This window comes from Heliangelus exortis, chromosome 4 (assembly GCF_036169615.1).
Source record: "Heliangelus exortis chromosome 4, bHelExo1.hap1, whole genome shotgun sequence".
In the NCBI taxonomy this organism is placed as follows: Eukaryota; Metazoa; Chordata; class Aves; order Apodiformes; family Trochilidae; genus Heliangelus; species Heliangelus exortis.
The window spans coordinates 43848249-43872419 of NC_092425.1; the positions used below are offsets into that span (position 1 = coordinate 43848249).

Below are 24171 nucleotides of genomic sequence, written 5' to 3' on the forward strand. Positions count from 1 at the left end.
GGAAACCAATATTGTGAAGTATTTACTTTTTGGCACTGCTTCATTACCTGCTCTTTATAATTTATGGTGCCATATGGAACAGGGTTGATAGGTCCCCCTCTTTACCAACACTGTTTTCAGTTACCTGAAGCAGGCTTTTCAGTTTTGAACAGAATCAGAGATACATTGTTGCCTCATTACAATCCAATTAAAAGGCGGTTTTAACCTAATGCTAGGTTGATTGTTAATTGTCTGGAAGGCCTTTTTCCTTCTGTGCCTTTAATTAGAGCTCCCCATTACAGCCTCATGCAGCACAGGAGTTGCAAGCCCTGGGCAGTGTGGCAGTGCCTCTGCAGAGCAGTGGATCCAGAGCTGAGCACAGAGCTGGAATGGGACAGATGCTCCCTGTCCTGGGGAGCCCGTCCTCCCAGAGTCATGGGATGGATACCTTTGCACATCACTGCTGCACTGTCTCCTCTTGGAGCTTCAGCTGCAGGGCTTTGAGGTTTGAGTCTGTGGTTTGGTGAGAGCTTGTTTTGCCATAAAGTGGACAGGATTTTAGAGACTACCATGAGAAATAACCCAGAAAACAACACCAAGTGACATTCTGCCTTTCCCTGGTACTGTTTCTATCCCCTTTTCCATTGTTCTTGGCATAACAAAGCAAAGGTCTGGGCAGCCCTAGAGAGGCTCACTTAAGGCAGTGGTACTCATTTCCTTTGCTAGGTGAACCAGTTCCTTCTGATGGGCATTGCATTCTCCCTCAGACAGCTGACAGCTGAGTTTGCAGTTGTTTTGAAAAATGATCAATGCTAAAGTTTTAGTTAGCAAAACAACTTTATTTATTTATTTATTTAAATATATATATTTTGTGGTGGGAACTTCTAAGAAGTGCATGTTTACCAGGACCCTCAGAGAACACAGTTATTATTCAGGTGTGTGCAGTGGGAACAGGACGGGCAATTTTTGGGTTTACTTGCTTTTCAGTATTTGTCAATCTCTTCTGTATTTAATCATTTAATCATTGGGAAGAAAACTTCCTATGAAGGACCTGAGAGGAAGACATCGTTACATGGAACTCCATATGGTAAAATGTCTGGTTTCACTTGGCTGCTATAGTACTAGATGGAATATCTTGTAAAGATATTTAGGGCCAAAGGTTTCCCAGCTGGGGCTTGTTTTGAGAGGGAATGGCTTATATTCACATATTGCACAGTAGGAAACCTTCTGCCTGGCAGCTCTCCAGTGATTTATTTTAGGTGTTTAGCCAAGGACTTAAATGGGTTAGTAGACTAGCACCTTCAGGGAAGTTGCTCTTTATAATTTAACTTTCACAGAGCAGGTTATAGTGCTCTCAAACAGTTGTGTCAAAGACCCAGCAAAAATTAATGGCTCAGAACTAATGGCAAGCTTTCCAGGATGTTGCTCTGATTTATTGAGTGGTGTTAAGCTCCAGCATCCTTGTGTGGAGAGCACTTGTCTTCATATAAGGGGGCTAATATTACTTCAAGCTGTTGTCAGTTGACTTGGTGAAATTGCTTAGATGCTACTCTGGGTGTAGATCGCTGGTGGTGATTACTCTTAAGTATTCAAAGAGCAGAAACCCTGGGGAAGGGATGATTAGCTGCCCAGGAGGATGATGTTCCAGCCGTGTAAACAAACTCCTGAAGTCTCCTGGCCGTAATGAGGACCAGGCCCCAGTGGCAGAGCCCTCTCTGCTCTGTGCTGCTGCATTGAAGCCGAGCAATTTGCAAGGGGAAAGTGATTGGAGTCAGTCCCTGAGATGCACGTAATCCACTAATCACCACTCTGAGACTTCTGGTGCTCAGAAACAGCAGGAGGGAATTGGCTTTTATGAGCTGAAGGAGACACTGGCATATGTTGTTGAGGAGAGGGGGAGGAGGGACTACTTAAATATTTATAGATTAAGGGTACACTGGGATCCCTTCTGTCTTTTGTATGCCTGGTTCCCCCTCTTCCTCCTGGGGCTAGCAGACATCATCTCTCCCCAGCCTTACCTGTGCTTTAGCTCAGAAGCTCTGCACCTCCTTCTGCCTTCCAGCCTGGGTGCTGGCACTGATGGGCCAGGTGAAGCCACTGGAGATGAGTCCTTGTCACCACTTGTCTGGCTGGGCTGGCTGAGTCTTCCTCCCAAAACATGGCAGCTGAAACAAACAAGTGCATTGCAGCCTGGATGCTGAGGGAGAGCTGGGCTGGAAGTGAAATGAAGTCCAAAGCAGATTAGTGGCAGGAAGATAGCAGCTTCTTACAGAAAGCTGTCTGTGACACTGTCCTCACTCTGCCCCAGTCAGCCCTGGGTACCAGCAGAGAGCAGGCAGAACCTGCTGAGAGGAGCTCACACATTCCCTCCTGCCTCTGACTTTGATAAAGATTTGTCTTCCTGCAAACAAAAAGGTGACCTTTTCATCAGATTGCTCCTCCTGCAGTGATGCTTTGCATGTGTGAATTCACCCTCCCTTTCATACAGGAGGATGTATCTGATGTGCTGCACAGTCACCCAGGAGCAGCTGGCTGCCTTCAGGTGCAGAGTGCTCTGCTGAGAGCCTGGGGAGGAGAATGAAAGAGCTGGGGAAGAAATAGAGCTGGTGCTGGACCGAGGCAGAGCATCCCAGTGTGGTGACAGCAGTAGAGTTACAGTGAGGCTGGAGGAGGTGCCCAGTGCCACCACATCCTCCCCTCTGTCACAAGCACCTGCATTAGGGACACAGGGGTGGCTGGGAGCAAGGTGGCTTTAGGAGCTCCTCCCAGCTAGACCTGGGGAAAAGGACTGTGGTATTGGACTGAGGAGCAGTGTGTGTTCCTGTACTCCTCAGATACAAACAGTGGAATTTTGTGTTCTGTTTCTTCCTGCTTTTTATGTACTGTAGTTAGTTTCTACACAAGTTTTTTTTACTTTTCCTCAAGTGCTGTTCACTCTTGTCATCCATGCTTCTGAATTACTTTTTAGGGTGTACAGATATTACAATATTCATATTATGCAGCAAACTGAGGCACAGGATAGGAAGAGAATCATTCCTAACTACCTAACATGTCTCTACTGCAGCCAAGAGCTCAGAACCCAAATGCAGGGTATTGTCCTGTTGCTTACCTCTGCTACTTGGGAAATTGTGAGAAATTCTACACTTCTGAAATTCTACTCTTTTGAAAAGTCTACACAAAACTTTTGATAGGCTGTAGTTGCTCTCTGCAGTGCAAGGTAACTTGTGTTCATATTTGTGCACATTCTCAAATAGATTTTCTTTTATGATCCAGCTGTTTCCACATGCTGTTTTGCTCCTAATTTTTAAAAATGTTAGTGGTCAGATCCAAGACTGCTGTTATCTTCTGGAAAGGATGCATAACTCTATTTTGTCCTATTCAGATTAGTGGCTCTTTTAAGACCTACTCAAACCTGTGCTTATATAAATCATGTATTAAATGTTTAATATTGGGCATTACAGTTGCACAAATCAGTTCTAATTAGTTAAAACTGTTGCTGTGATGAAGATCTGCCCCTCAAATCCAGTGTACTGCATCAGTCCTTGAAAGCCATTGTAAAGCCTGCCTGGATGGTCCTGAGCAGCCCAGTTCTGCTGGTGATGTTGAACAGCCTCAGTAGGGAAGGTAAAGCTGTGCTCTGTGTGTGGTGTGGGGCTGTGATGCCCGAGCCCCACTCCTGCCTCAGGACCTGGGTCTTCTGCTGGAAGGAGCTGATGCTGCCATGACCCAGGGGCTGTGTTTCAGGGCACTGTAGTGTTATAGAGTAAGTTGAGTATTTCTGTCCAAGTGCAGCATAAACCTCTCACAAACCAGCTGTAAGCTGACTGCAGCTTGGAGAGTGTGTTCCAGAGAGCTCTCCACTGCCTGGTGTCCAGGCTTCAGTTGGGTCAGTGGGTACCTGTGTGACACAGGATGGTCAGGGGTTGGAAGGGACCTCTGAGGATGATGTAGTCCAACCCCTCTACTAGAGCAGGATCCCCTGGAGCTGGTTTGAGAGGAATCCATCCAGGTGGGTCTTGAATGTTTCCCAGGATGGATACTCTAGAACCTCCCTGGGCAATCTATTCCAGTGTTGTTACCCTCAGACTGAAGAAGTATTTTCTTGTATTTAATTGAAATCTCCTGTGTGCCAATCGTCTCCAGTTGGTGTCCATTTCCCCTTGTTCTGTCACTGGACACCACGGAGAAGAGTCTGGACCCATCCTCCTGGCACCCACCCTTTAGCTATTCAAGCAGTGGTAAGATCCCGTTCGGCCTCATCAGTGGTTATAATTAACAGGTCCCGTGGGGGTTGCTCTGCTGGCTGGCAGTGCCCGGGGCTGTTCCCCGTCCCCTGGACACAGCTGCACCCCGCGCTTGCCGTGCCCCCGAGTGCTCCCCTGCCCTTCCCAGCTCCCGCAGCCCACGCTGAAGCTGTCCCGCGTGGGCTCGGTGTGTGACCACCGCGGGCACGCTGGAAGCCACTGCACTTCTTGCATTTTGCCAATGGTGTCACTGCTGCACCGCCGGATTTGTGTTCTCCGGGAGGGAGAAGGCAGAGCAGTCAGTGCTGAGCGTTTGCAGGGCTGGCCCGAGCCGTGGGCAGGCAGCAGGGGAGGGTCCTGCAGGCACCCAACGAGGGGTGGGTGTCAGTGCGGCACCCAGATCCATCCCTGGGGTAGCTGAGGACAGCGGGGCTGGGGACTTCCCTGGGCTCACAGGCATTCCACCGCCAGGCCGATGCCATCGGCTGCAGGGTCCTTCGGGCTTTATTAATGCATCTGCCGGGTTCAGAGCCTCAGGCTTGCCTGTCCCGGTTTGCTAGGGCTAGCTCCCTGCCTAGGTAGAAGCCGCTCGAGTTTTTTAAGCGGTTCCTGCTGTTTTTTCAGCGCTGGATCCTGTATTTCTCCTGACAAAGAGCTGACAGTGTTTATCAGCAGCAGATGCGCCTGCTTTGACGGAGCTGCCGACACGTGCAGTTAATCTGTCTGATGAATGTCAGCTCCAGCTCCAACAATAGGATGGCACCCTATAGTGAGACCTTAAGCTGAGGGGAGAACACAGAACGACTTTTGTTGTTGTTGGGGGGAGAAAGGGGAGATCCTGTAAACTAATTAGCTCGTTTGGCTCAGATGTCATTTCTGATCAAACCACTTACTGCTGCTTTCAGAGGCAGATCAGATGTCTTTTGCATTAAATGCCATTCAGCAGGAGCAAAAAGTGTCTGGGGCACCTGTCATCTGCCCTGTGGGGATGTGGGTACACAGTTAATGGCTGCATATAAAAACTTCACCGGATTTATTTCAGACACCAGAGTTTGATTTTGTTCTGTCAAAGGGTATTTCCAGGGGGTTGACCAGATGTCAGTGAGCTTCAAGTTTTTGTCTTCTGCCTGTTCCCTGGGAATTCCCAGGGAACAGCTTTTGTCTGGGAGACAAAACCCACTGAAGAGCCTCAGGGTAGGTGTTACCTGTGCTGGTGGCCTCTGCCTCTGCAGGACACACAGCCAGAAGCTGAGCAGCAGCCTGGATAGTGGGGGGCAAGGAGGCCATGGCATTCAGGAGTGGACTCCAGTCCCTATACTCATAGTTCCTATATTGTAGTGAGTATTAGAGGGACTGATAAACCAAGAGAATTAGCTTGAACAACTGGTAAATATAACCAGCACCAGTGAATTGTAGAGGAGTCAGGGTGTTTGTGAGATGAGTGTGTATGGGCATTTGACTGGCATTGACTTTGCAGAAAAGCATGTGGTTCAATTGGGGTTTTTTTATTCACCTTGGTGATACTTTATAACCATTTCTCCCTCCTGCATTCTTTCAGTTGCCAGTCAAAAGGTGAAGAGGAAAGGGAAGATGAATGCACAAGTGAGAGGTGGTTTTTGGCTCCTTTTTAGATGATTTATTTTCACTTAGGTCTTGAGGATTGCAGTTCAGTTTGCTGGTGTGTTTATAAAAAGCATGTGAGCTATCGGTATCTGTCTGTTGCTCTACAAAGATTTTATTTTGACACAGGAACAATTTGTAAAAAATAACACCCAGATTATTTATTTGGAAAGATGTTGAGAACAAGTACAGACAGATACAGTACTTGCTTAACCTAGAACCACTGTTTCCACCTTTGTACAAGTGCTTTCAAGGTCACAGCAGAATAGAGAAGGCCTGGAATGCTGTTGTCCAGATGAGGATAGGAGAGTTCTGCAGAAATTGATCAAAATCTGGGTAGCTGTTCTTGTGCTGTTGTACCTGACTCTCCATTTTGGCAGAAAAGGAGCACTCAGTTCCCCCATGTGAAGGGAAGTATGTCTGCAAGGCAGCCTCACTTAGCTCCTGTGCCTCCAGTTGGAGCTGGGCTGTGGTGGCCAGCACAGTGGTTTCTGCAAGAGAAAGGAGAGAATTTCTTAACTGGTATAAATTTGGGATCTTTCCAAGGATGTCAGTGGTGTTAGGATAGTTTTAACACCAGCTAAAAATATGGTCCGAATGGTCTTGATGAGAAATACCATGAGCCTGGTGCTTTCTATTACAATGCACTTTATGCCATGATTTCACACCTGTGAAAGTTGGTACAAGCTGAAAATGGGGATTTGTACAGATGTAGATACCCACAAAAAGTGCAGGGCACTTGAGAGAGAAGCCAGTCTGTTTTTTTCAGAGATAAATGCATGGTGGAAACACTCATTCCTGGGGTGTCCAAGTTGAAGCATGAGTTTGTTGCTTTGTGTATCCTTTATCTGTCTGTCCTTGGATAATTACAGGAAAAGCATCTTGCCTACAGAAGGAGAAGATAATTTGTAGTGGAAATAACTTAAGCAGGGGTGGTTAAATATGAAGAGAGTGTGATTGCTTGAATGACAAACTTAGTGAGCTTTGTTTGACACTGTCATGTCAGATCCCACGCTAGGATAAAATATGTATAACTTCTGTCTTCATAAACATATGGTAAGTGTAGTGGTGAAGGTAATTTTTGACAGGTCTACCTGCAGTGTGCTTCAGTGGTAGATCGTTGAAAGTCGTTGAAAATCACTTCTCTCCAGAGCTCTCAAAGGATAAATACTATTTCTCTAACTCTTGTCTTACTCAGATTGTGGAACTGGAGAAATGAGATTGTTTTGCCACTAGCAAGTTCTTACCTTTACCTGTGGGTGGCCTGTCTTCCCCTGATGACATTTCTGGTGATAGTTCCACTGAGGTTACTGCAGCTGGCTGGAGGCTGGGCAGTCATTGGAGTTATCATAGTGGGGGCAAACATTTGTGACCTAATCTGATGGTTGCAAATTCAGCCTGTTGGGCTGGAAGTTTACAAAATGTCATTTGGCAGTGAGGGCCAGGTTGACTCCAGCCAGCACAGCTCCTGTGGAGCTCTTTTGGTATGTGGTAGCCAGAGTCCTGACTCTGAAACCATTGACAGCAGGCAGCCCCTGCTCACACTTCAGGAATAACTGTGCTCTTGTCCAGGAACCTGAGAAGGGATGCTTAGAAGTGGCTGCAACCAGCAACCTTTGGCATCTGTAGGAGTCTGCAGGCAGGATCTTCTATCGACCCATGAGATCTGACCCCTGGAAATTACCAGGCAGTGTTTTCTTTTAAAAAAATAAATAAGAGGGAGGTTTGCATCTCACTATTTTAGCAGTTGAGCATAATACAGTAAGAAAGGTGTCAGGATGCATTTACCTAATACAACAGGATGCTGTAGACAACACTGTTTGAAATTTGCTGAAAAGCAGGTGACAGCCACCCATGTGAATAGTCTCACTTCCCTGAAGTGTGTCATGCCATGATGTTGCTATTAACTTCACAAGCTCATCTTACAAGTTGGGGAGTGAGTGAGTGATGCAGGGCTGCTCTGCAAAGGCCCCCTGGCCTGGGAGGCACCTGGGCTGGTGACTCCCTGTAATCCCTGTACAGGAACCTGATCTGTGCTTTGGTTCTCTGTTTGGCTGTAGTGCTGACAGGGCAGGATCAGTAGTGTTGCTTAGGTTCTGATCCTGCCAGGACCTGCGCCTTGGGTCAGCCCTGTGCATGTGCTTTGCTTCCTGGGTGTCTGTGGGCAGGAGGGTGGCACATCGGGCACAGGGAGAGGCTCTGGGGCAGGGCACATCTGTAGGGACTGGGACACTGCAGGCTCTGAGGGGCTTCACCAAGCTCACCTCCCAGGGCACCAGAGATTATAACACCGTGTGTGACCACGTGAAGTACAGCAGAGGGTTTGACCAGTTGGGTTGAAAAGGTGTTGCTGTGACTGAATGCTGACACCTGCTTTTGCAAAGATAGAATTTTTTTTTTAATAACTTTTAAAGAATTTTTAATCATGATACGAATACTTGCATGACAGCAAGTATTGTGTACAAGCTACATAAGGAAATTGGTAGAGGAAAGTTCAGATGTTCTAAATACAGGCTGTTTTTCCAGGACCTTTTCACAGTTTACTGGAGCTGGGGTCACGCTTGTGTGACACTATAGTCACAGTCAAAGCAGGAAATAAACACTGATGTAACACAGAAGAGAAGCTGTAAGTGCTGCCTCATTCAGAGTGCAGAACCTGTGAGAGTTCATCTCAGTTCCAGAGAGGATCTGACGGCATCACCTGGAGAGCATTGTGAATACCTCCCTGGCATGCCAACTAAGCAGTGTTCAGGGGCAAGCTGTGTGTTCCTTTTTGATCATCTTGGAAAGGCAGACTGAGGACTAACATGCTTCAGCAGATGATGACTTGCTGCTATTGTTTATCTAGGTCATAGAAACAAACACTGGGAAAGGGAGGGTTTGCATTATACACATATTACACTTCTGTATTGGCAGACAAGATGGAAAACAAGGCATTTTCATTATTTTTTCAAAGAACATTGAAGGTTCTTTTTTAAAATCTAAAAATCTCCCTTATGGAGTCGTTATTGTAGTGAAATTCTGAATTCCTCTATGCAAACTCCAGAAACAGAAACAGTTTTGAGATGTGGAAGGTATGACTAAGAAGGACATTTTGTGTTCTCAGTGGCTTCAATTTCTTGTCTGGCCATGGGTATAACCCTTCTGCTTGGTTTTGTCTTGCTTTTAAGTCTGTCAGGTCTAAGGCTTTTGAAGCTGCCCTTTAAGCTGTCCAGGGCCAGAAATTAGAATGGTCAGAGGGGCTTGTCAGCTCCCCTGGTATCAGGTGATGGCTTGGCACTTTTTACCAACTGGAGAGCAAATTTCTGGCAGGTGCCAGACCTTCAGCTGCTGCCTCTCTCCCTCTCCCCCTCCACTCTCTAGGTGTTGAGTGGCAAGTTCCCCACCCTCTTGCCCTTGAATTTTGGGTACAAGTGAAAAGGATCAGAAAAGCTGACACCTCCCTCGGTCAGACTTTGAAATCCAGAATAATCTGTGTGTCACAGTGCAGTGACCCCCACCTCTGCAGCTGACACTGTGCTCCAGGTGCCCCTCACCATCATTTTCCTGCCCTGCACCTCTTCCCATGCCAGGAGCACACTGCTGGGCTGCAGAATGTGTGAGCTCTCCCCTGCTCCCTCTCCCTAGGCAGGCAGGTGGGCCCCAGGCTGGTGTGTATGGGGAACACTGTCCATCAGGTGCTGCAGGACTGAAGTGCAGCTGTCTCTCTCCAGGGTGAATAACAGGAAATTTAATTTGTTGGGTGGAAAGAGTTAAATGAACTTTAACTGAAAAGCTCTATCTCTCCCTCTCAGGGTAGAAAATAGCCAAGGGCAACAGCGGATGACTAATGTGTAGAATATTGCAATTAGTATAGCAAGGTACTTACAGGGATCAAATTAAAAAATTCATTAACGTACGCACTTAATTAAGAAACACTTTTCGGTTTACATGATAAATTATGACACCTATTAAATCTTCTAGTACAAGCTGTAATGTCTTCTTTGCTCCTGGGCAGAGAACTATTGCCTTTGAGGTCCTTGGAACCTCCCCGAGGAGCGGCAGCTGAGTTACAAGTGTGTTAAAAACAATGCTGCTGCTCCTGCCAGGTGCCAGCCCTGCTCTCCTGGAAACTCATTTCAAGTTAAGAAACCAGCCCAGGGATTAGGGGACCCATCAGTCTGCAAGCACAATGGATGATTCAATAAACAAGAAATGACCTTGAGAATAAAGGAAGAACAAAGTGTGCAAAATGCTGAGGTGGGTCCCAAGGAGGCAGCAGGGTTGGTGTGATGGGACCTCTGGACATGTCCCTGTGGGGCTCCAGCCAACCCCTCTGACTGGTCACCAGGCTGGGAGAGCATCTCAAGGCAGAACCCTCAGCTTTTCCTTCATGTTTTGTGGTTGGTTTGGGTCTTTCAGGAGGAGGCCCGAGCACTGACAGGTTTGTAGCATCTCGGGCTCCTGCTGTAGCAGGCACGGTGATGTGAGGCTGCAGTGTGGGAACCAGACTGTTTGTTCTGCTGCAAAAAGGGTGAAGTTTCTTAAGGTGCTAAAATAGGCCAGAGCTGCAGTGCCAAAGCATCTGTTATTGGGGGGAATAAAATCCAACTGCTGAAAACCTTTTACCTATATTTTGGCTTTCTTGTTAGAAAAGTGATAGAAAAGTATAAAATCCATACTACCAGTTTAAAATAAACAGCTCAAGAGCACCCTGACCTTTAGGGTGAATGCTTTTTCCACTTAATTGTCTTAAATTTGCTAGGCTCTTTAGATTAATCTACAGTTTACTCATCAAAAAGAATTCCATCACTGGCAAGAAGCAAGTAATGGCGTGAGAAGGGTGGGCTAAGCTCAGCAACATCAGGGGGTGGTACCCAGGGCTCTGTGTGATCCTTTCAGCATTATCTGGTGATGGTCCATGTTAAATAGAGCTGTCTGTGATGCTTTTTCTCAGTTATTCCACAACCTGCCAGATAGATGTTGTTTCTTGATATTTTTTTATTTTTTCTTTTAACATTTGATCTGGCTTGTAACCTTGTCTTCAGTGTCTGTGATTTGTCTCAGTAGTGTAGATAGCCAGGAAGGCTTCTGCAGCCAAGTGGGTTTGAAACATGGCCCAGGTGTGAAGTTGCACATACCCCTTGTGCAAGCAGAAGTGACAGCATGAAGCACGAGCAGGGAAAGGGCAAGTCTTTAAGTAAAGAGGGACTTGTGGTGTGTGTGTGTGCATTTTCTCCTGTGGAGAAAACCATTTTGTCTGGACTCATTGCTGAGCAAAAACTGCAGAATCTTAAGCTGCTTTCAGTTTCCTACCTCTGAACACATCATACCACTTAAATACACCTCGAAGTGCTTGGCATATAGCACCCCCCCAGCACTTCAGGCCCCTGAAGTGCCCAGGTGACAGTTCTGGTCTAGAGTGCTTTCAGAAATCCCTGTGTTTCCTTGTGGGGTTCTAAAATGAGGCTCTTAAGAATCTTGACTCTGCTTTTGGTCCTATATATTTCAGTTAGTCTGAACCTGGCTTGTGCTACCAGGGCCTTCCAAAGAGCTGAATACATTTTTCTCTCTGACTGATGGGGATTTTTTTTTGTAAATGAGTTTGAGTTTTGAATAATGTTGATGAAATGCACACTGTTTATTAAACAGAGCAATTCCAAGTAGTCGAAAGATTTACTGTTCATTAACAAATGTTTGAATGAACTTCAGATGAGAATAACCCAGGAGAACCAGGAATGATGTCTTCATTGTAGCAGGTACATAAATACAGCTCAAAATGGAGGTTTTTTTCCAGACACCAGTGCCTTCTGCTGTGCTGTAGAGCTGTGCAGTGTGTGCAGTCAGCTGGGAGATGTTCTGCACGTGTGTCTGTATCTTTGAAGCCTGATTAGTAGCTGGGTGAGTTAGTAGCAACATTTGACTTCCTCTCTGATGCTCTTTGTGTTGGTTTTTGTTTTGTTAGTTGGGTGTTTTTGTTGGGCTTTTTGTAGATATTGGCAAGCTGCTGGTTGTTGTTTTCCACTTGCACGTTTTCTCAGGTGACCCTGACCTGAAATTCCACCAGGCCCTGGGAGCCCTGATGGCTGTGCCAGGACAGGAGCAGGGGGCAGGGCTCTGCTGCCCTCAGAGCACCTCTCCACCCCTCCCTGCACCCCTTCTGCCTGGCCAGGACCAGAATTCTGTTGAACACTACCACAAAAGTCTGGCCTTTCACCTAATTCCATGGAGTGTAACTGATATCCAGCATCCACAGTATTTTATTGACACTGACAGGCCTGCATAAATAAATAAAAATCTTACTTTATGCAGTGAAAGATCTGGTTGCTTTCTAATAAATCAATAACTGGAGGTGACATGACAAAAACATCTTAAAAGATTTTTGAGGTGATGTGGAAGGCACTAGATTATACTTATTAGTGATTTTCTTTGTAGATTGTTTGGCTTGAAGTTCCCTGATGAGTTTTGCTGACCAGTCCAGAATGACTGATGAATATTCAGTGTGTGCAACCACAGAACCAGAGGGCACACACACATTGTCTGAATGGCCAACCTGCAGGTGTGTCCTGCTGGGTGTTCAACACCTCCCTTAGGCTCCTGTGAAACTTCAGTCCCCTTCACCACTGCAAAGGGGAGGGTTTGTGAGTCTCTGACCTGAGGAATCAGGAGTTCCTCGGGAAGCAGTGTGCCCAGGCAGGGTGCCTGTTCCTCCCCCAGCTGATACAACCAAGAGCTGCTGTGTCCCCTCTTTGTCCTGACAGCCCCCAGGGTCCCCTGCCCATGACCCCTCCTGTGTGGCAGTGTCTGTGTGTGCTGCTGGGGTGATCAGCCAGGGACCATCCAGCCCTGCCCACGGGCAAAGAGAGGAGGTTCCTCACAAACACACAAACCATTGCTTATTCTCTCAGTTGCTTTCATCTCTTTCTAACCTTTGCAGGGTTTCTCTCTGGTTTATTTCCTTCATCTTGTAGGCACTGGCATTGAATACTGATGAGGAAATATTTGGTCTAAAGCCAGCCAGTCAATTTTTGTTAATTAATTGGAATGGTGATTGGCAAAAACCCAGCCCAAATTTTTGTAGGTAATTTATAGCATAGGTAATCGTTTACTCGTGGATAATTATCTCTACCTGTAGGTAGCAGAAGGTAATGGTTATTGAGATCCAGATGCATCACTAACAAATGCTGGTTTAGGCAATTGCAAATACTTAGTGTGAGTTATCTGTTTAATTACAGAGCCTAGAGCTGGAGCTGTGCAGCACACCCACCCTTTCTGCCATCTGAGCCCTGCACCTTAAGCAGGGTGAGCAGGAGTACAGGAGACATCCTGTGCTCTTCCTGGGCAGGCAGTGCTCCTCCCCCTGTTTGTGTGCTGGGCTGCTGGGATGTCATCATCTGCTTAATAGCAGCCAGCAATACATTGCTCCAGCTCCAAAGCAACTAGGAAGGGATTGGATTGAAGGGTGATGGAGAAGAGCACTTCTGGATTGTAACCTCTGCTGCTCTTAGATGAAAGAGGTGGTAGTGTGGGGCAGTCACCCAGCAGGCTCATGGGGCACCTTTTTCCCAGAATGTCAGTCTGGACACGTGTGCCTGCAGTGTGTAGGGCCCCAGGAACACTGTTCCTTGGTGTGGTGTCACCACTGGGAAGTGTGGGTTTCTTGCTCCCTGAGTGTCAGGCAAGGGGTAGAACGGGTCATCCCAGGTGCCTGGCACATATAGTATTGTCCTTTGCAAGAGAAGATGGAGGAGTAAGGTGAGGGGGCTTGTGGTGAGGAAGGGGGATGCATGGAGTGCAAGCATTGCCACCAGAAGTGAGCAAACAATGGCTTCACAGCTGGGGTGTTGGGACAAGAGCTCCTGTGTAGAGAAGCAGCCTGGGTGAGAAAATGCAGGCCTGGTGATGGTTGGCAGAGTTGTGTTGGAATCCAGGTGTGTCCTGTAAGTGTTGCAGGTAGCGAAAGAAATAGAAATTTAGGAGTAGTTATGCTAAGGTTCGGACTGGTCAAGCAAGCCAGAAAAAACAGGCCCTGGGAGCGGGTCTTGGAAACTAGCAAGGAATGTGCTAATGTGCTGAGAAGAGGGGAACAGTTTATCAACAAGGAATGTGCTGGGAAGAGGGGAACAGTTTATCAAAGGGGATTAGTCGAGCATATAGAACATGAAGAAAAGTAAACTGACATTGAAGATAAGGATTATTACGCATGTAAGGGGGGTTGGTGGTGGGAGTCAGTTAAAACAATATCTTAAGTTGAAAAAGTATGAGAGATTTGTGGTTTGTGGATGTCTATCTATTGTTATCTGCATGATGTATGTAATTGTTTTGTAACTGAAGTACGTGAAATTCCGCACGAAGGCTTCATTGTAAAAGGGTATAAAAGCTGAACCGAAAACGAGGATCGTTGGAATCCTGACTTGGGACGCCAGTCCTCAGGTTTCCCGGGCCCCGAATAAAGCACCGCATAAACTGACACTCTGTTGGTTTGTGTCTTGACTACGGGCAACATAAGGACAGAAGCCCATTGAGAACAGCAGCAGCTGAGGCCTGGGGCACGTGCTCATCTCTAGGCTGCAGAGGGACACCCAACCTTTGCTCTGCTCTGTAACTGAAGCAGCAGTAGTAGGAACACAGCAAATTTCTTTACTCCTACCATAGATGTAGAAGGTTTAGTTTGGATGGTGGTGCCCCCTGGCATCCTGGGGACAGGTATTTGTTATTGCAGAACTCCTGTTGATGTGTTCACAGGTTTGAACTTCTTCTCCACTGTAAAATACATCAGTCAAGAGTTTTGATCAAAAGAGAAGCATATCCCAGTGTGTGTTCAGTGCTCTCAAAAAATGACAGATGAGTGGAAGACCAACAAAGTGATGGGCTTCTAGACAGCTGTTGCCTTCTGTGAATGGATTGGACCCATTTTTTGTTTGGTTCAAGCTGTTTGTTTTGCATGTTTGGTTCCATGTTTGTTGCATGAAGTTTCCATCCCTTTGTTCCATCCTCTAGTGCAAACTAAAAAACCAGAAGCAGGGCCCCAGACATCATCTTACTGCAGCAGTGGGGTGATGTGGGTTTTCTTCCCTTATGAAATACTTAGTTGAGTACATGGTGTTATTTCCAAAAGGGAACAGGCTGGAGACATGCCTTGGAATAAGCAGCAGGTCTGTATGCTCCCATTCTAATTCTGCATTAGTGAGAATATGAAATTTAGCTCTGCCCCTCAAGAAGAGAGCAGAGGCTTCTCTGAAAAGATGAGGAAAACCCCCAACCCCTTACATTTTGCCTAGCAACAGAGCAGTATCTCATTTCTGAAAATCAGATGCTTCAAGTCCTGTTGTTTTGTTGGTATGGTGACTTCCAGGCTGGCCTCCCTGCTGAGCAGGGCAGCCCCAGGCTGGGTGCACAGGTGAGGGGCTCTGCTGCCCACCAGGGGCTCTGGGTCACTTTGCAAGCAATGACCCCCCACACCCCCCAGTGCCTGGTTCCTGGAGCTCTTGTGATCACACCTTCCTGGCCTCAGAAGAGCTGACTGAATACCACAGAGTTTTCTGCACAAGTTGGTTTACAATTGGCACACTTGGCCTGATTTATACTTCAAAAAAAGCCCACGGGGCAGCAAGTTGTGTCTATAGGAGGGCTGATGGTTGGAGTGGGTTGCATATGGCCCAGGAGAGGCAAGTAGAATAGGAAGCATATGTTTGGCACCCACAGGTACTGCAGAATCAAGTGAGTGTGAATTGCTAAAATGTAGTTTACATAATGTGGTCAATAATATGCAGCAGATGGAGTCTGAATGTATCACTTAAATCATGAAATTTTTGAGTGCTTTAAGGGATTGCACAACAGCAAACTTTAACTTTGAAGGTAAATTGATAAATGATTTTCTATTTACCATAGCAGGTGTGAGCAAAACTGGTGGAATTAGGTGTCTCTTACTCTGGACAGTAGTGATGAGTACTAATGTGCCTGGAACCATTCCTGTTGGGAAAATCTGATAGGAAAAAATCGTTTAGCTGGGAGGTGTGCATAACCAGCCTCTAGAATTCCCTTAGACTGCCTCTAGATTCAAGGAGGTGTTGTGGGGTTTTAACTGACAGAACTTGTGTTTGTAGGTATTTTGAGATGGAAAGGAATTCTTCTGTCACTTTATCCCATTGGTTTTTGTGAACCTGAGTTGCAGCAAAACCCTGTGTCTTGATGCTGTTGATCCCAAATTAGCTTTGCTCAGCTTGAAGGAGTGTCTTTTTGGTCTGTGCCCCCTGGATTTGGATGGTTCTTTTATCCTTATGAGGCACGACAGTGAAGCAAAATTCCAGGGACTGGATGTAATCTGCATATATGCAAATGGCTCCCCAGAACCATACTGCTCAAGTCTTTTTTAATACTGCAGGCTACAGAGTCTGGGAGTGGAGCTGGACACAGTGCCTCTAAAAAAAAGGCAAACCTGAGTGTATTTTCAGTCTTAGCCTTAGGCTCTGAGTAAGGCCATGATGAAGAAATGTTTCTAAGCCTTTTCCTGGGTACCTCATCAGTGTGTATGCTGCTGAATCCAGGTTTCATTGTTGTGTGTGAGCCGTGGCTGCAGGTTTGCTCAAGCATGCAGAGGTCACAAGTCCTTCTGCACTACAAAGAAAAACCTTTTTGAATTAGCACCTGGAACCTTCTCCCTAAGAGGAGAGGTTCTGTCTTCATTCTCCTGGTTCTGCTCTTGATCTGTGGCCTTGACATGCACTGTGCCAGTGACGCATTCGGATCCGTGCTGGAGAAGCAGAGGGAGCTCCTAGGGGCAGGAGCTTTAACTGGAGCAGTGGTTTGCTGCCTGCTCATCACTGACAGGGACCAGGTCCAGAGGAGGTGTTGGAGAGGACTGTTGGGCCACAGTGCAAGAGTCATTGCTGTGTATGTAGGGAGTGGAGGGTCAGGAGTCCATAAGGAATGTAACTGGGAGACTGTGTGTGTGTAACTCACTGCTAACGGCTTAGCAGAGATGGAAGTTGGCACATATATAGTCTTTGCTTGGATCTTTTGTTGTTATATACTTTGCCAAAATTTAGTTTGGCTATTTTCATTTTATGCAAGTGTGAAAAATGTTATCTGTTTAAGTTGCTTCTTTGCACTTCTATGAATAAAAAATGGCTTTAATTAAATTAAGAAAGAGCTTTGACAAGTGATTTGTCTATAATACGTGCTTATGGTTTGTGGCATTTCAAAGAATAAATAACCAAGATGTTGAGGCTTAAACATTGGCTGCTGCACATGTTCTGTCAATTCCATGGTTGAGAAAGAAATGTTTCTTTGAGTGTGGATTTAGGTGCAGATCCTGAATGTTCAGCTCTCACTCTACCTCTGGAGGTAGGGAAGATGCCTCTCAAAGTCATCAACCAGAGTTTTTTAAGGCAAGGAAAAGCAAGGCTTTGGTTTCAGCTCTGCAGCCATGCAGTAGAATCAGAGGCAGAAACTTTTTAAATTCATATGCAGATAAAAGCAAATAAGCTGCAGCAGGCTACAGAGAACTGGGACTTTGGACAGACTTTGCTGCAGTCCCAACAACACACCAGCTGCAGGCAGAAGAGAAAGTTGGTGATTGTGGGTACAGAATCAGAAAAAGAAGTGATCTGCTAGCAGCTTACCACATCAAAAGGGAGAGGCTTTGCAAACTCCTTTCCAGCATTATTCATGGGGATGTGATTTTGGCTTTGCCTTCTTTAGCATTGGAGATGACTCAAAAATGGAAATAGGAGCGTGGAGAAAATCCTTAAAACAGTGAGTCTTACGTATTAAAATGTTTAGAGCATAATTTAATTTGATGGTGAGTTTTTCATAAATCACCCTTTTGACCTGCCAGATTTTATGCACAAGATGTAACTGAAATGGAACATAAGTGTCTTGAAAATACCCAACAGTCCCTGTTTCTTCTCTTAGTAAATGTAACAGCCAAAGTCTTGGGTTAAAAAAAAAAAAATTACAACAAATCAGCGGGTCTCCTCAAATGTATTCGCTTAATCTCACAAACAAAAAAAAAAGTCCCAATTTCTTTTGAGTTTGGCTTCAGTAGCTATAAACCTATTGAATCTAAGTGTATAGCATGTAAATGCTGACCAAGATGAATCCAGTGAATTTTTTCCTTGGAGGGCAGTAAGTGCTGATCTGACTTTTGAAGCTGTTATAGCCTCACTTATGGAGTTTTCCCTCCCAGAACTGGACTGAGCCAGTCCTGCCCTGTCAGTACCATAGTGTTTGGGTTGTATGGGGGAGCTTTGCCTGGCAGTTGTGAGCTGATATTGGTGAAAACCTGAAAGTTTGGTAAAGTGCTGTAACAATAAGTCATTAAATGAGAGTGTTTTGCTTTCTCCTTGGGCTGTAGAGCCGGCTTGAGGAGGAGGAGTAGATCAGCAGCTTTCTGGTGGGGCATGAGAGCAGGTGGAGAAAATACCTCTGTCTGTACTGAGGCTTCTGCTGGTTCTGGAAATCCTGCCCAGCAGAACTACCCTGGAAAAAAGGGTTTATTTGCAAGTGTAAAACACATTTGAGCCAGCAGAGGAGGAAAAACTAAAAGTGGTGGTGTTCTATTTCACCACAGGGTAGCTAATGCCTGGTAACTAACTGCTGTTCACAGTCCTGGTAGCACCTTCTGGAGATGAGCCTCAGCACCACTAAAATTAGGCAAGTTGTTTTTTGTGGAATGCTGAGGGCTGTGTGCATGGGGTGAAGAGGAACAGCAAGTGTTCTCCTCCTGTGTCACCATGAGATACGGAGAATGGTTTCTGTGCACTGGGAAGGGTTGTGCCTCTATCACTAGAGGCTATCATGGGCTTGCAGGAGGAGCTGCCTTCCCAGTCCTGGTGGGAACACTGAACACACACACTCAGGATTCATCACAGGTAAAAGAACCTGAATTGCCCATCTTGACTGAGAGGAAAGAAGAGTGGCTTCTTGCAGTTCTCTGCTGCTCCTTGCAGCCTGGCTGGGGGGCTTTGGGAAGGTGGCACTCAGGCAGTGGAGCAACCTGCTGCATAGATACTGTAGTGTCCAGGCAGGTGGGTGTTTGAGCAGGGGAGAGGAATGAACAGAGAGCAGAAGAGGACTGGTCACGTTCTGCAGATAGAAGCAGGGACTGCTCACCTAGCTCTTTGCTGTGTGGCCAAACTTTGGGCCTGCTTTTGTTTTATTTTGAAAAGACAGCACACATCAGCAGGCAGGAGGCAACTAAGAGTGGAGGTGCCATCTCACCTCAGCCTGTCCTTGGTGGCTGTGTTGGCATCCCAGGCAGTGTGTGTGCCTTGGTGTCACTGGGACTGCCCTGAGCCTGTCACAGCTCTGGGTGGAGAGGTGGGTGAAGCCCCTGAAGTGTGAAGCCTTTCTCCCAAGAGCAGCTGTGGTGGTACATGGTAAGCAGGGTGTAGGTTTGGGGTTGCCCAGTCACCTCTACTCTGCACGTGGTGAACTTCAGGCCAGGCTTGCTCCGAGCAGGCTGGAGCTGTGTTCTGACAGTCAGCTGCAGGCTGCCTTGTCTGCTTGCAGCCTGCCTTTTTCTTTATTTTTATTTTTTTCTCACTGACTCTTTGACACCCACCACCTCCCCGCCAGCCTGGTGTGGCTGATCAAGCTGTTCCAACAACTGGAAGACATCAGAAGTTAAACACTCATTATTTTAATTTGATGCTAATCATGTGTTAATGAGACTAATCCTTGCAATGATTCAGGTAATTTGCTTAATGGCTGCCCAGAGTACAGATTACAGCAATCAGTCACGTCTGATAAGATGTCTGTTGTGGAGGAGGTTGTCAGGTGAATGAGGTGGGAAAAGACTAAGGAGTGAGGTCTGACCTCCTCTAAGTCAGGAGCCTCGCTGGTGAGAGGGTGGAAGGAGTCCTGCTGCACAACCTTGTGCTTTCCAGCCTGACCTGGGGCCTCCTCCGGCAGGAAAGGCAGCTCCAGGGCTGCTCAAGGGGTCTGATCCTCTCCTGCCTGGAGAAAGAGTAACGAGTCAGGGCTCACACCAGCAGCTGCATTACATGCTGTTTTCTGGAGGTCACTTGAGTCCTGGCAAAGCCTTTAGGTGTAGCAGACGTATGGATGTGATCTAATGTGGTAGAGACTGGTTCTGATCCTTTGCTAGTATGAAATGCTGTAATACTGCTGGAATTGGAGGAATTCTACCATATGAGGAGGCCCGTGGGGCCAGTCAGCATGCCTTGTGGCTTCCAGCTCTGCTCCTGCTTCCCTGCTTTGCCTTTTCAGTGCCCTTTGAGGGTTGTTCACTGGCGAGCACAGCAATAGCCACATGAGTGGGGTGCTGGGGCAGGGCTGGGGGGCTGCAGATACTGCTTAGGTCAGCCCTCTGTGCAGCACAGCAGCAGTGGGTCTCTGTTCTGCACCAGACCCAGATCCACGCTGTGCTTGACCTAATTCCTAAGGTCATCCAGTGGCAGGAACTGGTTCTGGATGCATCCTATGTGTTTGCCTCTGGATTTCCTTACAGCATTGCTTCTTCTCCAGTCATCCACTTGTACACCCTTTGGAGTCAAGACAAACTCATTTAGTCATTTAATTCCTAATGAATACTGCACTAAGTGTGTGTCAAATATTAATAAACCAGGTGTGCACAGGTAATGGTGAGGACATTGAGAGGAAAACCCAGCAATGCTTGCAATGGAGAAAAAATAGTTGCGTGTATTTAGGTCACCAGAACTGATGTGCTACTTTGTTGTAGGTTTTGAGTAATAGTAAGAGGGAACGCCCTGGAATTTTGAAAACATGCTTTATCTTATTTATTATTGTTACTTTTTTCAGAGAAATGCCAAAATGTTCCCTGGGAAGACAGTTGTGAAGCGTTAGACAGAGCATTTGAGAACACCGTGGGATCTGCACTGCATTCCTGGCTGGCATCCTGTCTGCTCTAAGGTCAGTCACTTCACTCTGGTTTTGCTCAGATTACTTTCAAGCTCTTCACAGATCATGCTTCTGTGGTTTAAGAACTTCTGAGTATAGTTATCTCTGCTTCCATACTTAACCTGTGTGGACAAAATATCAATAAAGGATTTTCTTTGCTGAAATTGTATAAAAACTGCCACCCATAATAGATACTTGTTCTGTCAAGATGGGCAAAACAGGTAAGGAGATAAGTTTTACATTTTTTTCTACAGGTGAGGAAATGAGACATAAAGGACATTTGTCACAAAAGGCAGATTGGGAAGGAAAATTAAGTCCTGTACTGTAATTACAAGACTGTATCTGGATTATCATCTTCATAGCTTATCACTTAAACTGGAAATCTACATCACTTTGTTAGCAATGAAAACATAAGATATCTCTGTGAAGCTGCTGATACCCATCTGTATTCCAGCAGGTCTTTTTTGGATGAAGTGAGGTTCCTCTCTCAAGTTTGGCAAAGTACTAATACAGCAGGAAAAGCCTTGGTTGGGGAGGGCAGGCAGCATCCTCTCTTCCTCGGGGTGTATGTGGACAAAAGCTCATAAAAATAAGCTTACTCTACAGAACAGTATTGAAAGCTGGGCTGCCTGGAGTCAGTATCTCAGTCCCTGAGAAAACCACATCATAACCAGTACTGCCCTCCTGGATTCTTGCGGGGAATTTTAGGCAGATCCTGTTAGGTACCTTGCTAAAATAAGAAGGCAGTGGCTTTTAAAAACATGGATTATAAGAAAGTCACTAATCATGTTCCTGTCTGCAAATTCAGGAACTGGAAAACATCTCCTTGTCTCTATGATGCATGGCAGAAATTCCTGTTTCTTCAGTGGTGTTTTGATTCAGCCCTTTGTGGCAAAATATGCTTGGATTTAATCAATTTGCATCTCTGCTTAAGGCCCAAATTGTTATAGGCTTTAGGGGGATGACATTGTCCTAAAGCACTCATTTAATGATTTAGAGTAAGCAGATGGTTTTATTTTTTCCCATTAGAACCTTTCAGCTTTTCTAGTTACACAGAGATAATAATTATATCTCTCACTTTGATTAAAATGCACAGTATTAATGTCTCACTCTGTCTGGTTCCAATTGCATTATTTCTCTGTGGGTTTTATTAAGTGCTGTGGAGTTAACATCATGTAAACTCAGCCAAGCTGCACGAGTCTCAGGCTGCCAGCTGACCCTGAGCACAGGACAGGGCAAGTGCAGGGTACAGGTGTGTGTTTGGTGGTGTTCAAGAAGGCTGCTGGGCTCTGCTGGCCTTGCTGACCCAGCCTTGTTCCTCTGCAGTGTCTCTTAGGTAGTACTTGGCCAGATTGTGGACAATAGCTAATAGCTAAAAAGCAATAGCTAATAGATGTTACCTTCCTGACCACGTTGAAAACAGTAATGAAATTCAGGAAAAAAGGCCCTGCTCCTCAGGAGTGGGGGGAATGATGTTGAATGCACAATACTAAGCATGAGAGAAAGGCATGAAATGTCCTCTTCTGGATTTAGGCACACCTTGTGTCTGAAGATACATCCATTCTTGCTGTTTACCATCCAAGGAAGGGTGCACCCAGCTCTTTGCAGTGACTGTTGGAAGAGCCTGGCGTGGATGAGAGTGCAGAGCCATGGGGAGGAGGCTGGGGCTTCTAGAGGATGGTCAGTAGCAAAGAGCTGGAGAAGGTTGTCCTTCAGACAGAGCAGCTGGGCACTAAGCTGGATATCAGCTGATGGTGAACTCTTCCAAAAAGGATAGTAGGACAACTAGGTGTCACCTCAAACTAGTGCAATGGATACCTGGGATCTGCATGTCCCCAGGGAAGCAGGTGGTATCTCAGGGAGCCAGGAGCTTTGTGATAAAACAGCTGGAGCTTTGGGTGGCAGATAAAATTGGGTGCTGGGATTGATGATTTGATGTAGCTGTGTGTAGCCCAGTCTGCAAGGTACAGGAGGCTCTGTTCTTTAAAGCTCTCATGATAGGCAGTTGTACAGAGGCTCAGTGCCAAAATGTTGAGCTCACAGAATTTGGGATTGGAATGAAGCAGGAGTTTGTTAACAGACTTGATTTTATTTTTTCTTAGTTTTTTTAAAAAGTGTTTTCCTAACCATGTTAATGCTATGTCAGTCAGTAGTTGAGCTTCTAACAGAGAAAAGGTTCTGTTTTAGAGATTCTGTCCAGGAATATCAGCATTGAAACTTATTTATTTACAGTTTGTGATAAAGGGAGTAGCGGTCCCTGTTGATATGCTTTATGTCTCATGCTGGTTGGTTTTAGATGTTGGTCACTCGCTGATCACTTGTCCTGTCATTCTTGCAATTATTTATGAGCACTTTTAGTTTATCAATTACTGTTCCAGGCTGTAAGTTACCTATTTTCAAAGCATAATTTGCTTATAATATATGTTTTAGCAGCATGATTTGTTTTGTGTTTGTAATTAATTTTGAGCTTTGAGTCTAAAATTGCATGACAGATTATTATGGAGAGAGCTATTAGCTTGAATATTGCTGCTAAAGGCTTGTAATACACAGGAACTTTGTCTCTTTTATTACTGAGCTCATTTCAGCAGTCTTGGGCTGGGGTTTAGGGATGTTGCTGGCAGAAGCAACAGGATACTGGGACATGCCTTTAATAGGAGTGGTGGAGTTAGCACTGGCATCCCTCTGAACTCTTTGCTAGTGTTCATTGGTCCTCTGCTAACTCCAGTTACTGAGCAGAAATGGGAGGAAGAACATTATTTTCCTTCAAATTAATCTGAAGGACATTGCTATGGTGCCAGTGGGTTTTCTTTCTGAAAAGTATTTGAAAGTTTCTCAGTGTTTTAGTCACTGAGCTGCCTTTGGAAGACCCCATCAGGAGACCTTAGGGTTTTGCTGGTCCTCTGAAAACATGGTCAGCATGCAAAATAAAGTCCTTTTAAGCAGAGATGGGAAATTTGCTCTGAAGTGACTGGAGGTTTCTTCTTGTAAATATAAGGGTTCCTTTTCTGAAACAATACAATATAACCACCAAGGCAAAGGAAGTGCTAAAATTTCAGTTTCAGGTGTTTGTTGTATATACCCAGGAATGTGTAATGTCTCAGTGCATAATGCACTGGTAGCCATGTGTACAGGTAGGTAAGGTAGGTGATGAGGATGGTTTGAGGGTGGCTTGTACTTACAAATGGCTTTCGAAGGACTTAAGGAATTGGGTGACAGCAAAATTCAGTTCAAAGTTGTTTAAGCATTAAAAATATGACTGTTTTCTACTCTAAAACATGGGAAAAGTTTTTAGGTACAATTTGGGTAAAAGCTTTCCTTCAGTTGACATTTTTATAAAGTTCTGCACAGTAGCATTTTACAGTGAAAATGTACATTGTTCAAAAATGGACATATGGAGATACAAATTATTATCTGTAAATACAAGTTTAAGATGGGCAGTTTAATTAAAAGAATGAATAGATAC

At 45.6% G+C, this 24171-nt stretch overlaps 1 long non-coding RNA gene across 1 annotated transcript in view; it reads left to right on the forward strand.

Moving 5' to 3' along the window:
• The window catches only part of LOC139796291 (uncharacterized), a 240433-nt gene that overhangs the window by 68706 nt on the left and 147556 nt on the right, over window positions 1-24171 (forward strand). The window contains exon 2 of the long non-coding RNA XR_011725925.1: window positions 20610-20720. This is a non-coding gene — a long non-coding RNA (uncharacterized lncRNA). The remainder of the gene's footprint in view (window positions 1-20609; window positions 20721-24171) is intronic.